Genomic DNA, 14,141 nt, shown 5'->3' with positions numbered 1-14,141 from the left:
GAAAGTCCCCAGGACCGGACGGGCTAGACAACGTGTACTATAAAACGTTTGGCACCATCTTAGCACCCTACATAGTCAAAAGCTATACACAGGCCATTGAGCACAAAACCCTACCCACTGAAATGTTGAAGGCGCACATAGTAACGCTACCCAAACCAGGTAAACCGCCCACGTTGCCACAGAACTTCCGGCCAATATCCCTACTAAATACCGATGCCAAAATTCTGGCAAAAATATATGCGCTCCGATTGGGGGCAATCTTGCCAACTATTATACATAACGACCAAGTGGGCTTCATTAAAGGAAGACAAGGGTCTGACAATACGAGAAAAGTGCTCAATATATTGCACCATCTCCACAGAAAGGAACAAGGGGGGCTATTGGTCTCCTTAGACGCGGAGAAGGCCTTTAATCGCCTGAACTGGCGATTTCTCCGCGCAGTGCTGCACAAGTTTGATATCCCAGAGGGGTTTGCGTCGATGGTAGAAGCGTTGCATAGCTCCCCTGGGGCCCAGGTGCTAAACTCAGGGTTCCTCTCAGAGCCCATAACACTAACCAACGGCACTAGGCAGGGGTGTTCCTTATCTCCCTAGCTCTACATATTAGCCCTGGAAACCCTAGCGGCAAGGATAAGAGCCAACCCAAACATACACGGCATCATGATCGGGGAAAGGGAGTACACGACCAATTTATTTGCGGATGACATTCTCCTGACACTTACCCAACCTCCAATCTCTCTCCCCAACCTCCTGCAGGAAATAACCACATATGGCAAACACCCCTACTATAAGCTAAACATCACAAAGACACAAGCCATGGGAGTGGGAATTACAAATGATAAGCTGGAGCTCCTACAAAATTATTTCACGCTTGACTGGAGGCGAGACTACTTAACATTCTAAGGGATCAAACTCACAAAAAACCCGACAGACTTACTCGCGGCAAACTATGACCCACTGCTGAGAAGTATAGCGAATACCCTGAAGGGGTGGGAGGGGAAGTTCCTGTCGTGGCTGGGCAGGATGGCCGCAGTCAAAATGGTAGTGTTACCAAAATTTCAATACTTAATAAGAACCCTACAAATCCAAGTACCAACCAAGTACCAAAATCCTACCTAGATAAACTGCAAAAACTCATAACGGGCTTCATATGGGCACACCAAAAAGCCTGGGTGCCAGCTAAGGTACTGTGCAAACCACAAGCGCAAGGGGGCCTGGGGATGCCAGACATCAGACAATACTACAAAGCGGCTATCCTGACCACGGTCATACAGGCCACGCGAAGGAGGAGGTACCACAGTGGGTTGACATGGAGGCTTCTTGGGCATGTCCCAGGGGCCTGAGTTATCTATTCTGGATACCCCATACACAAAGGAAAGTGCACCAGGATGTACCACACACCACACGACTCTTATTTAAGATATGGGACACTTTCAGGTCACAATGGGGAGTTACCACAAAGTGGGCACGAATGATGTACCACATATGGTGGAAGTGTTTAAGCATTACCAAGTACTGGGAGGGGGTGGAGGAAATAGCGACAAAAGCACTAGGGAAAGAGGTCACGATGACACCAGAGTGTGGACTCTTGTTCAGAGGGCATGCAAAGAAACGCAAGCTAAGGGAGGCCCTACTACAGCAAATAACTACGAATCTGGGGTACGAAAGGGGACTGAACAGACATAACCCAACCAACAAATATGCTATCTTAGCCCACTCGAAGTGGGTAACAGCAATGGGAGTGGAGAAGGAGTAGAAGAAAAAATAAAAAAGGACTAGTTCTCGGGACAAAATATATATAGACACAACCCTTCCACAGGGAACGGGCACTACACAAGTTAGAGTAAGAAGAGACAGCCGCCCGTACCGGGCTTGTTCACCCACATGTACATAGTTTTATCGTCTTTAGTTTTTAGTCTTTAGTTCAAATGACACAAACAGAGGAGCACCTCTACGCAGGTCCACGACCAAACGGAATAGCAGGAGGGGTCACGAAAGTTAACTAATAGACCAGAAGACCTTGGAGCAGTTATATCCCAACAAGAACAGAAAATGAACACAGGTCGAACAGGATGCTCTGATTATTGCTACAAATAGGACATAAAATCTGTAAAAAAAATAAACGTGTCATCTCCTCCCCTCCTCCCCCCCGATTCCCAAATTCTTTCTGTATCCCTGCTCCCTCCCTCCCCCCCCCCCCCACACAAGACAGGTAGCTCACCGGAATGAACATTGTCGCCTAAGGTGTATCACATGAGACAGGACAGGTTGTACTAAAACATAGTAAAGAGGGGACTGCAAATAGGAAAGTATGAATCAATAATGTGACATATGTACTGTTGGCAATGATGAGAAGCCTTTGATAATGTACTAACAACCTCCCCACCCTTCTTTCCTTCTGTATCCCACAAACGAATAAACATTGTCAAATTGGAGAAAAAAAAAAGTAAACCCTGTTGTAGATCATCAAAGAAATAACCTTTTAACCTCTGGTTACATAAATACATGTTGTTGGTTGCTGAATAAGCAATATCGTGTTTAGCTGATGTAATTTTATATTACTTTTGCTGTAACTTCTGTCTATAAATATGTTTGCCAGACCCTTAATACATTGGTAGTAGCCCAATTTGAAACACGTTGTCTGTATATCACTGAAAGGCTCTCCCCGAAAGTTCGGTCCAAAAGTGAGGTGCATGGAATGCTTTGTCCAGCAGTGTATCCCAACAATTTGGTGGCAGTGTGTGGGCTCTACTCAGAGGGTGAGTAGATATTTTTTTATAATCCTTACCCTCTCTGTGGATTAAGGTAAATAGCATATTTAGTGTATTTGGGATTTTAAGGTGTGATTAAGTTCACTCTGGTAGATAGTGTGGGTTAAAGTCCCTCAACTACCAAGGAGAGAGATCTAAAACCTCTCTCAGATACGTCAGTATGGGTTTTGTCCCCAACTGGCAAGAAACGGGTATTTAGTCCGTTTCAGAGGTGTCAGTAAGAGTTAATTGTCACTTAACTGGCATAAGGTAAATTATAAAATCCTTGCCCTGTATAAAAGTCCATGCACCCACTGGAGGACATTAGGTATTATTAAGGTATAAGTGATAAGCTTAATTTTTGCAGTTTTTACAGTGTTAAGTTTCATTTTAATATTTTGTAGTAGTATAAGTTTTGTGACCATGGACAGGAGAATAGCATGGTTTAATTAATTACTTGTACCTGCCTGGCCTTTTGGACACTCAAAACTGACCGGTTGTTTGAAGGGTAAGCCAGCCCATTATCACTTGGCAATAGATAAAAAAAAATTGAGTGTCTAAAAAGGTGCAGAATGGTACAGGGAAAAGCTAGTTCTGTGTGTCCTGCTAAATAATGTGTATATGGTGTATTCTTTGGCTAACTGTCACATCCTTTGATAAAATTTTGTTTGGTGGACATGCAATATGAGAGTCTTAAACTGAAAGTTTGTCCACCATCTCTGCAGTAGTGGGTTATTTGTAAAATATGAGATTGAAATAAGGAAGGTAGTTTAATTGATGCTTCCCCAGTTTATCTCAGGAAACTAAATGTAGCATTTTAAGTATTTTGTATTTAAATAGGCAAAAGTAATCCGGAAAAATGCTAATACATAGCCACTAAAAGGATACCTTAACATCTTAAGTTCTAAAGAGCATTTATTTACAGGGTTAAAACCCTGTGTTGCCAAAATGGCTTGCATTTATGCAATAAGTAAATACGAGTTTAAAAAACAATTCTCAGGGAAAAGCCGACTATATAAAGGGACCCTTTGATTCTAAAACATGTGACACTGAATTAAGTCTAATTTGATGATTAAAAGCATACAAGGAAACATGTGTAGAAAATGTTACATAACATGTTAATATAATGGTATACCTTACAGAAATATGTAATGATATGATGAATACTGCAATTGGTATAAATATATTCTGTGTGTAAATGTGACTGTGTGTCATTATGTGGGATTGATACCCATTGCTACAGGAGAAGGTATGCAAATATATCTCAAATTGAAATATAGAGTATTGCTCTTAGCGTGTTGTTTTTCTAAGGCATGTAACTGATCAGTTTAGTTATCTATAGACATAGACAGGGACATTTATATACCGGTTTTCTGTGTCTGGGCTGTTGCATACTATAGCCATTGATGCCACTCAGGAGTAGTGGGAGTTGGAGTATTTTTAGATGAGGAGACAAACAATAGGGTAATGGGTTAATGAGTCTGTGTGTAATATTAGCAGCCCCCCCGTCCCTTCTTTTTACTCCCTGTGTGACATCTGACCCTTTGTCAAACTGTAGAGAAAAATGCAGATGTCATCAAAAGATAGTAACACAGCTAAAAAAAAAATATATATATTTTGTTTGAAACTAAGGACATTTGTTGAAGATCCTGTTGATGTTTTATTCGTGATATGAAATCCAGAGTAAATTAATTAATTCAGAATAATGAGAAAAGGATAGATACAAAGTTGTAAAGACATTCTCATAAGGTAAACTACACTTGGATGTTTTTTGGATAAGTTCATGATGGTATGCTCTGACTTGTCTGTATTAAAAGTGTTGAGTTAATCTGCATTGTTTTTTTACCAAATAGAAAATCCTATTTTGCAGATTTACATTGTATGGAATATATTACTGGGTATGTTTATTAGTTCTTACAAGTCAAATGTGTTTTACTTTACATAAAAAAAAAAAAAAAAAAAATACAGAGTCTAAGCTACAGAGTTTAACAATAGGGGGTCAGACTTCCTATTTTCTAAGTTTTTTGTTAAGTGGCAGAGTTTGTGGTCAGTCAGTATAATTCATTGATATTTGATGTATTTTAATAATTTCTGACTGATAAAATTGTTCCTTTTGCTGAGTGCCGTTGTCTATTAAGTATTGGTTGCCTTGGTAGAAGTGCACTGATTGTTTAAAAAAATAACTAAATAATAATAATAATAATAATAATAATAAAATAAAATATGCAAGATTTTGTTTAAAAGGATCTTTGTAAATTGAATACATTTCATTACTGTTAGTCTTGTACACGAGATAGATAATTTGGTATAAAATGTAATTGGATGTGTTAGTTTGAGACTATATCTGTAATCAGTTACCTTCATGCCTGGTTTCCAATGTTATTAAACCTGAGCAGGGCAACTAACTATGCTGCTGCAGGTAAATCTGACTTATTGTAATGTTTTATTTTTCCTCTGTGGGACACAGGGTGTGGGGTTTCTTTAGTCATTCTATTATGATTGTGACTTGGAGTAAGCATCTCTATGGTGATATCTAGTGTAGCTTTAAATGATTCTTTAAAATCTAAATTTTTATTGATAATGTGACCATCTAGCTGGAGTTATTATTATTAAGTATTGCTGTGTTAAGGTGTTGTGGTCTATTTACATATCCATGAATTTGTGTTATTGCATTACCTCCTCTGCTGGATATCCATTCCGTGTCTATACTACATATTTTTGTTATGTGTGTATGTAAGGATGGAATTATATGTTTATGTTTCTATGATGAGTTTGTGTGTTCTGTGAGAATGAGCATTGTCTGTCTATGGGTTTAAAAGGAATTAAGTAAAGTGGTATTTTTATGCTTAAGATAATTTTTAGGGGGGCGGGGCCGGGCCGCCGAGCCGAGCGGTCGCAGGGAAGAGCAGCTCCTGCAGACCGAGTGATATACACGCTATAACCCGCGATTTATGGGGCACCCAGCGACCAACTACCTTGTATGCGGACTACCGAAGTCGGGGTGAGGCTCGCTCTTGAAGTTCCAGTCCCCCGGAGGCGGGATCCCTGCAGCACCAAGCGGGACCCGACCTGGCGGTGAGTGAGGTGGACGGCCGCCACCTCGCTATCCTGCCCGACGGAGCCGATCAAGCGCACAGCACATCGGCAGGTCCGGCCCTGTTCCCCCCCCACCGGACCGGGGGGGTGATCCCGGTCCAAGCCTTATGACCACACTCGGAGGCACTACTTACCCACCGAGAAGGCCTGAGACCCGCAGTCAAAATGGCGGCGGCCACGTGTGCGAGGCCAGACCGGCAGACCCAGAGGCAGACTACAGACAGGACCCAGCATGGAATACAAAGCTGCAAACCTGTGGTGACATATACCGGACAGCAACATCTAAAACCGGTAACTCACTGACACGCATCACTCTACTCCTGGAGACGGAGCTACCTGTGGGACCACACACCCCTCTTCTGGGCTGGGCGCTCACCGAGAGGATCCCCTCTACAGCCTGCCATATCCCCCGGGGACAGACCGCAACCCGGCGGAACCCGGGGCCCACGATCCTGTTGATGGGATCAATGGCGCAAGGGCGCGAGCGCCTACGAAGGCCCCAGGCCGAAGGCTGGTGACCCATGGTGCTGGCAATGTCACAACGCCGGGAAATCCTACGACCAAGCAACTGAGGTACCACGGCGCACCCGGCGCGAGATATAACCGAGATGACCGGACACACCGACCACCAAATATAGACCCCCTATAAGCCTACCCATGTTCTGGGCCACACAACCCGGATACCGCCTACAGGAACCTGTCTGTGGGCTGCTCTGGACTACCTGACAGCCTGACCACACTTGACCCATGGTTCAACGGACAGAACCCATACACCCAGGAGCACAGCAGGCATATTCCAATGGACGATATACAGTAACAGAAGGGACATTTTTATTCCAGGCAGTCACCATGCATGCTGCCCTATATTTCAGCGATGTAATATATGTCTCCTCTATATGTCCAATGTCTCATGTATACCCTTTAACCAGTCCTGCCCAGCGATATTTTTAAGCTACTTGCTGCCCACACTAATGCGACTATGCTGGTGTATTCTGTTAGGCTCCTAACCCACATATATCCTACTGTTACTTACCACCATACGGTGCAAAAACCATAGGCCACTCGAGCGGTACCCCTACTGGCGAACCGACTTACTAATAGGCTGCTGAAACCAGTGTAAACCCTCTATCCCGGTCTGGCTGACATAGGCCGTTAAACACCATACCTAGGCTTAACTGCACGAGACACTAAGTGGCATTTCATGCGATATACTGGCCTACTTGTTATCTGTTAGCATAACTAAACTAAACGACTGTTATAATCCTGTGGTCTCAGTTTAACTTGTGCCTATCTTGGCCTCCACGGCTCAGCTTTAACCTGAATCACTCACTTTAGATGCTCCACATGACAATACCCTTGAATGTAAAGCTTTGATTTGCTGTATTGCATCTACTTCTAGCTTGCTTACAATCGTCTTCACCGAACGACCCATAAGCGTACTTAAACTAATGTGTTACTATTGTAAAGCCCGATCTCTTTATGTTTTTACACAAAATATGTTTTGATGTATCAACGTCATGTTAATTAAGCAGGATAACCGAGACATACATTATAACACACATGTTTGAATGGCTCAATGTTTTAAGCTTGTTTATAAAAAATATATAAAATGAGGCGGACAACTCTTGGAGATTTTGTAACTTGATATGACGATATTAACCTGTGTAACCCCTGCAAGTCTCCCTCTCTTTATTCTGTATCACCATAACCCTATGCCTCAATAAAAGAAAGATTTACAAAAAAAAAAAAAGATAATTTTTAGATACTTGGATTTGTGCCCTAGTGTAGTTAGACATCTAGTGATTGCTATAAATATGTTTTATGACAAAGAGAAGACAATTTGCATGCCGCTAACGAAAAGCATTTAGTTTTTTCTAAATAGGTCAAGAGCTGTACAGTCGGCTAGAGAGAACCACCTGTTGCATGCCATCGCTCCTGGAAATTATATAATGATAAGAGACTATGCAAGAAAAGCACTTATTACAACCTTGAATACTATTAATTACCAACACAGCTTGTTCCAGTTGCTAAAGTCAAATCCTGGATCCAAGTTTCTCATCGCAAAGTGACTTGTCCTGAATGTGCCCTATACTGGACTCTGAGCGGATGGCCAAGAATGTAACCTACCTTTGTGCAAGATTATCATAAGGGGAATATTAGTTTTGCATACGACTGTTTATTGTTTATAATTCTTAGTGCTGAATTGCTAATACTAGATATCAGGATAATCTTATGAATTCTCCCAATAGTTTTTGCAAATTCAGTGATTTTTATTTATCTAATTGTCTCTATAATTTGTGGCACAAAGAACGGATTACTTTAAACCTTTATCTTTTGGGAGATAGATAATGATTTTATTAATCAGCCACAGACTTGTATAAACTGTCTAATAAGGGCAATCAGTGATGGGATGTGGTTATGTTCCAAATTCCATGAATGATTAATACTCTTTCTGAAAGTGACAGAATTCTTGGCATTGCTTAAGGTCCTGCAGAGCCAACTAAGGTTTATTTAGCGTACCCCTTGTTCATGGGGCAATAGTGTTTTCTAAATAAAGATCACAAACATTCTGGTGAAATGTTCAAGTTTATAAGTGAGTCAACAATACACTGAAAATAACATCCCTATATTTGTACTGGTAAATTAAAAGCATTTTTCTGGTAGACCTTATTAGACGATATTTCAGCTAAATGACCCAAAACAGGGTAGAATTAAATAAAAAAAATACACTCAATAAACATGGAGGGAGTGTCTTATTCAGGCAAAATCCCCCTAGCAATGTCCATTCATGATCAATTGCTAAAGGGTAGGCTTTTGTAGTGGGAAATTGTTAATAGTTGAAGAATCCAGCACTGATGGCTCTAGTAATTAAGGACTAATGTGGTATTTTTGGATAAACGTTTAAGGTGATTTTTATGAATGTTTTGAAAGGAAATCATTTTGGAAGTTTATCCAATAGTATTGAATTATTTGGGATTATTAAATCAAGGTCTGATTCTGGGAACATAATTTGATTGGGAATTATCCCTATATCAATGTGTTAAATTATTTGAAGATTTAGTCTGTTAGTTCACTTTCTTAAGGAGGCATTTTTTAACAAATGAAGAATGAATAACAGAATAACATAATAACACAATTACATAATTTGATAACAGAATGAATAACTTCGTGAAGGTCTCTGATGAGCAGGAGTAATTTATAAAGATTGCTTTAATAATGGTGTAGTTTTAAATTACTAAATTAAAAGTTAGCATCGAAGGGAGGTGCAAAGCCCTTGTCGGATTTAAAAATATGTAAAGATATTTAAGTAAATTCTCCATTCCATATGCAACTTAACATTAAGCTATAAGATAGTTTTTTGATTTTTAAGTATTACTGCTTTTGTTTACATTTCTAAATTAGGGTTAACCCCTTCACTGCCCCACGATCTCCCTTTGATACAACTAGCTTCCAATGTTTTCTTTGACTACTTATTTCCATTATATAATGCATTTTATTACCACCTGCTTAATCTTGTCTATTCAAACATTTATGAAGAGTGAAATGTTCACTCATCTGTAAGAAAGCACTCTAAGGGGAAGAGATGTAGCATTTTGTAATAAACAAATTGCATGCAAACTAAGCTGGAATAAGTCCATGATACACTATCTAGGGGTCTAATTTGGGTTTTGACTGGACTTTTAGTCTATGTAATTCGATAATTAACAAAAGATAACATATCATTGTAGAAAATATTTTTTGTGGTACAGCTTTGTGGTCTGTGTGTTGTAGTGACCGTCCTGGAATGTTTGTGCCGCCTGATCCTCGGGAGCTGATTATCACCAATCTATTCCGGCTAACTCTAAATGAAGTTGAAATTGCGCTTGTTTGGCCACACCCCATGCCGACCAAGGATGCTGAGATATTTATGAGGACATAAACTGTGCAACCAAGTACTTGGAGAATCCTGAAAGTTTTGTATAATGCCGCAAGCTCTCGGAAAACTATCTCGGAATCTGGAAGTAATGTACGGAGCCTTGTGGTGAAAGTCCAGCAACATGCTGATAACATGTGGAAACTGATACTGAATTGCTGTCAGCCATCTTGCTACTGTCAATAATAACCATAATTAACCTTGAAGGTATAATTATATATACACAGATCAAACCTGCAGAGTGTGAGCATTTATGAAGACAGAACAAATACTGTACATACAAGATAAGGAGATAGGAGTATGAAACAAGGAAGGAACATAGAACATTTGGTCATGTGCGATATCCCGAACACGTGAAGTCAAAACATTATAAACAGAGAAATTAGTAAACAATACTCCTTAATCAAATTGTGCTCCTGTCTGGCTAAAAAAAGGACTATCATATGGAAATAAAGTACTACATGAAACATGTCTAAATAAAATGATACATTTGTAGCAATAGCTCTTTCGATCTCATTTGCTAATGTTAGCTAAACATGATTGATACTGAGTAGCAAAGCCAAGCAGACGGCCAGCTATTATCGCTTTTCATTTAGTCCGTTGGGAGCTAGAGTCCCTAGGGTATATACCATTAACACTTCTTTGCTAAGTAACTGTGCATCACAATCTCCCCTTTTTGGGGTTAAGTGTACATGATTTATTACCATGACACGTAACATGGGTAATGTATGTCCAGCCTCAAAAAAATGCAGCACAACTGGAGTGTTGGATGACCCTGTGTGCATAGCAATCCATATCGCAGATCGATGTCCACGCATACGTTCTCTCAAGTCATTAGATGATTTTCCAATGTAAATTAGCCGACACGGGAAAGATATATGATAAACTATGTGTTGTAGTGCAGGTGATATGATGTTTTATATTAAAGACTTTTCCAGAGTGTGGATGACAGACTGTTTTCCCTGTTACCATAGAGTTACAAGCTGTACAACCTAGGCAACGAAAACAACCTATAGTGGATGGCACTTTCAAATATTGTGTTAGGCTAAACTCATCTGTATGTGCTAACAGATCTCGTACATTCTTTCCCCTACTGTAACTCATAATGGGGTTATTACGGAATACTGTTGAAAGTGAGGGATCTTTTTTAAATATATCCCAGTTGTTGTACACCAGAGTAGCCACCTCTTGAGATTGGGTATTGAAAAATACGGGAAGATAAGTCGATCACCTATGTTATCTCGTGGGCCTTATTCAGCTGGGGGGAGGCTGCCTGGGCTGTCAGACCATCCCCTCGAAGCGGATCTCAGCAGAGGTAAGTGTCGGGCAGGCTCTGGGGCTGAAAGCCGTTACTGCATTCCACCGCAATGGCATAAAAGTCCATTATAATGGGGATGGCATGGAACGCCGTAATGGAGTTAACGGATGAATAACCCTCTCAAATGGAGTACACAGTAAGACATCTACCACAGTCTAAAAAAAAAACACATTTCCTAAAAAGTATGTATGCAGCTTCAATGTCTGAAACATAAATAAATATATAGCCCAAAATAAATAGCAAATCATTAAAAATTAAAATTATAAATGTACAGATAGCGGATGCTTCTTGTTTCTCACAGCTCCTCTTTATATTTCTCACATGTTCTTTTATTTACGTGTGAAGACACCTAGTGTTTCTACATACATGTAGCATATTGCAAGAACAGGATAAAAAGAACAGTATTGCTTTTAGTATAAGGACTAAAATCTAAATGAAATGGAAACCAAAAATAAATTCTGTGAATTGTGGGCAGCAACATACAATATCAAAATCAAAAAGAAAGCAAAGTATGTGCTCTTAAGAATAATCATCAAATAAACAGAAAATAGAAAAGTTCCTGTGGCGAACAGAACCTCGCCACTGGCTTTTGGAGGGGCCTGCTTGCCAGCCTCCTGCCAAAAGACTATGGGCTAGGTCAGCGACTGTAAAGTCCCATATTTTATTCCCCCTGTTTCCCCTTGCTAGGCACTTTCCATAGAACCGAACACTAGCTCAAAACCGTGAATAGACTTCAGGGGGACTTAGCCGTGAATGCCCTGGTACTATTTTCGGCATGAAAACTGCGTTTCCGGGTCAGTCGGTCCCCCAACGGCACTTAGCCGCAATTCTATGGAACTGTTTTCGGCAGGAAGATTTTGCGGTTCCCGGTCAGTCCCCAGCGGCACTAAGACGCAATTCTATGAAACTGTTTTGAGCATAGGACCATGCATGTGGTCGGCCAAAATTATGACTTCAAGGAAATTCCTGAACCCCTGAACCGAACTGGGTGATTTTTGGATATGTTGTTCACCCAGATCAGGGCTGTCAGGGAATGTAAGTAAGTAGAATGTAGTTCTGTATGTTTTAAAGGTATTTGTTTTTTTTATATAAAAATTTGTGTTTTTGTGTCTGGAGATAATTGAGTTAATACAGTACTTGACTCAATTTTCTCCCATGTACAGAGGAGGGATTAATTTATTATGTATGGGAGTGTCCTGGATCTGAGATCCAATGTTATTGTGTATTTGTTTCTAGTGTGGTTTACTCTCAGGTCCAGGGGAGAGTGCCCCTTGTATGGGGACTGTCATAAAAGGCCAAGTGTGGCCTTTTCACCCTCAACACGCAGCCTCGTCTCATGATTGACGCACAATGAAACATTTTTCTTTTTTTTTTTGCATTTTTCTGTACTTTTTTTATAATAAATAAGCATTTATGTATATATATGTTACATCAAATTAAAGCCCTTTCTGTCCTTTAAAAAACGGTATATAATATGCATCAGTGCAATAAATTAGTCAAATGCAAATTGCAGTTGAACGCAAACAGCAAAAAATGCAAAAAATGCCATTGCCATTAAGTGAAACACAAGCTTCCGAAGCTCTGTCTTTAAGGGGTTAAAGAATTTTATTTTGTTGTTTTTTTTAATTTCTTATGTAATGTTTTCTCTGTATTTTTGTTGTGTTATGCAGCTTTTGTTTTCGTGATTTAATTTGAATTATAACATTGTTCTAATTAATTTTACGTTACTAAGGATGGATAGATTGGCCCTTTCCAAGGGAGGGGGAAAGAGGAAAAGAAAAAGGGATCTTCGTGTCAAACTACTCAAATTAATCATATGTAACTATATTTTATAAAAAATTTAATGTTTTTGATGCTTTATGTATCATATTGATGTATTGGTATATTTTGTTTTTTTACATATATACCTTCATAAAAAATGTTGTAAATGAAAGAGAAAGTGCTGGAGATGGGAGGAAGTATATCTACTTTTTTAGTTTCAAATTAGTTAGATTTGATTGTGTAAATGTGCTGCTGTGGATTTATGGTAAAGAGAGACCTAAGTAAAATATTTGTCTCCTGTCATTACTAAAATGTATCTTTTTTTTTTTCTCTTTCATTGGTTAAAACCACATTTGTGGTAACACATTATTTCCACCATTTTTCTTATTTTACTCTAGGTATGTAGACATTTATGACTAATTAAATACGTATTTACATATGCCTTATTTTAAGTCACTTTGCTTAGCACTTTTTATTTTAACATTAGATCATCTTATTCTTACAGTAAATGTTCAGCTTTACCAAGAATAATGTATTGGAAAAAATCTTTAAGCAATTAACACAAATGTAGTGTAGGTTAATTAGAAACTATATAATTTTAAATACAAAAAGCAATAGTAATTTCAAATAATGATTTAACATCTTGGCAATTCAGTAGGTTTAGAAAATATTAAATAAAAATTATAGGTTTAATTCAAGGACTGTTTTAAATTAACAAAAGCAATGGGTGTATAAGTAAAAAAAAATGTTACATTTCATAAAGAACTCAGACCAAAGGTTACATTGCAGCAACTATATACAGCATTCAACTTTCAGAACTGAGAAATGTCTGATGTGCATAGAATTTACTTTCAGAAGGAGCAGTTCAATTAACCCCTGAAGTGATGGCTGTGTACCAAAAAGAAATACAGAAGTGAAAGTTATAGAAGCCAAACGAATGAAACATTTATTAAAAGCTTTAAGTAAATTAAGACATAGCTTCACCAAGGTTTGGAATGTATAAATTATATTAGGTGTTTTAGGAATTTGCTGAAGTGCATTAAAATAATAAAATAACCAATCACAGTAAAATGACTTGAACATACTTTTCTGGTTTTCAAGATTCTTTAATCCTTTAAACATATTTTATTTTATTTGATTGTTAATGAGATTACTTTGAAACACACACAATAGATCATTTTGTCAGTGAAAATTAAAAAAAATAAATGTATATGTATTTTATCTCACAAGATATTACAACACACTGCGTGATACACTAAACCACTCACTTTGCACTCAACCATCACATCATTTTTTTTTAACAG

This window comes from Pelobates fuscus, chromosome 4, assembly GCF_036172605.1.
Source record: "Pelobates fuscus isolate aPelFus1 chromosome 4, aPelFus1.pri, whole genome shotgun sequence".
NCBI classification, from domain to species: Eukaryota; Metazoa; Chordata; class Amphibia; order Anura; family Pelobatidae; genus Pelobates; species Pelobates fuscus.
This window is presented reverse-complemented; position numbering follows the sequence as displayed.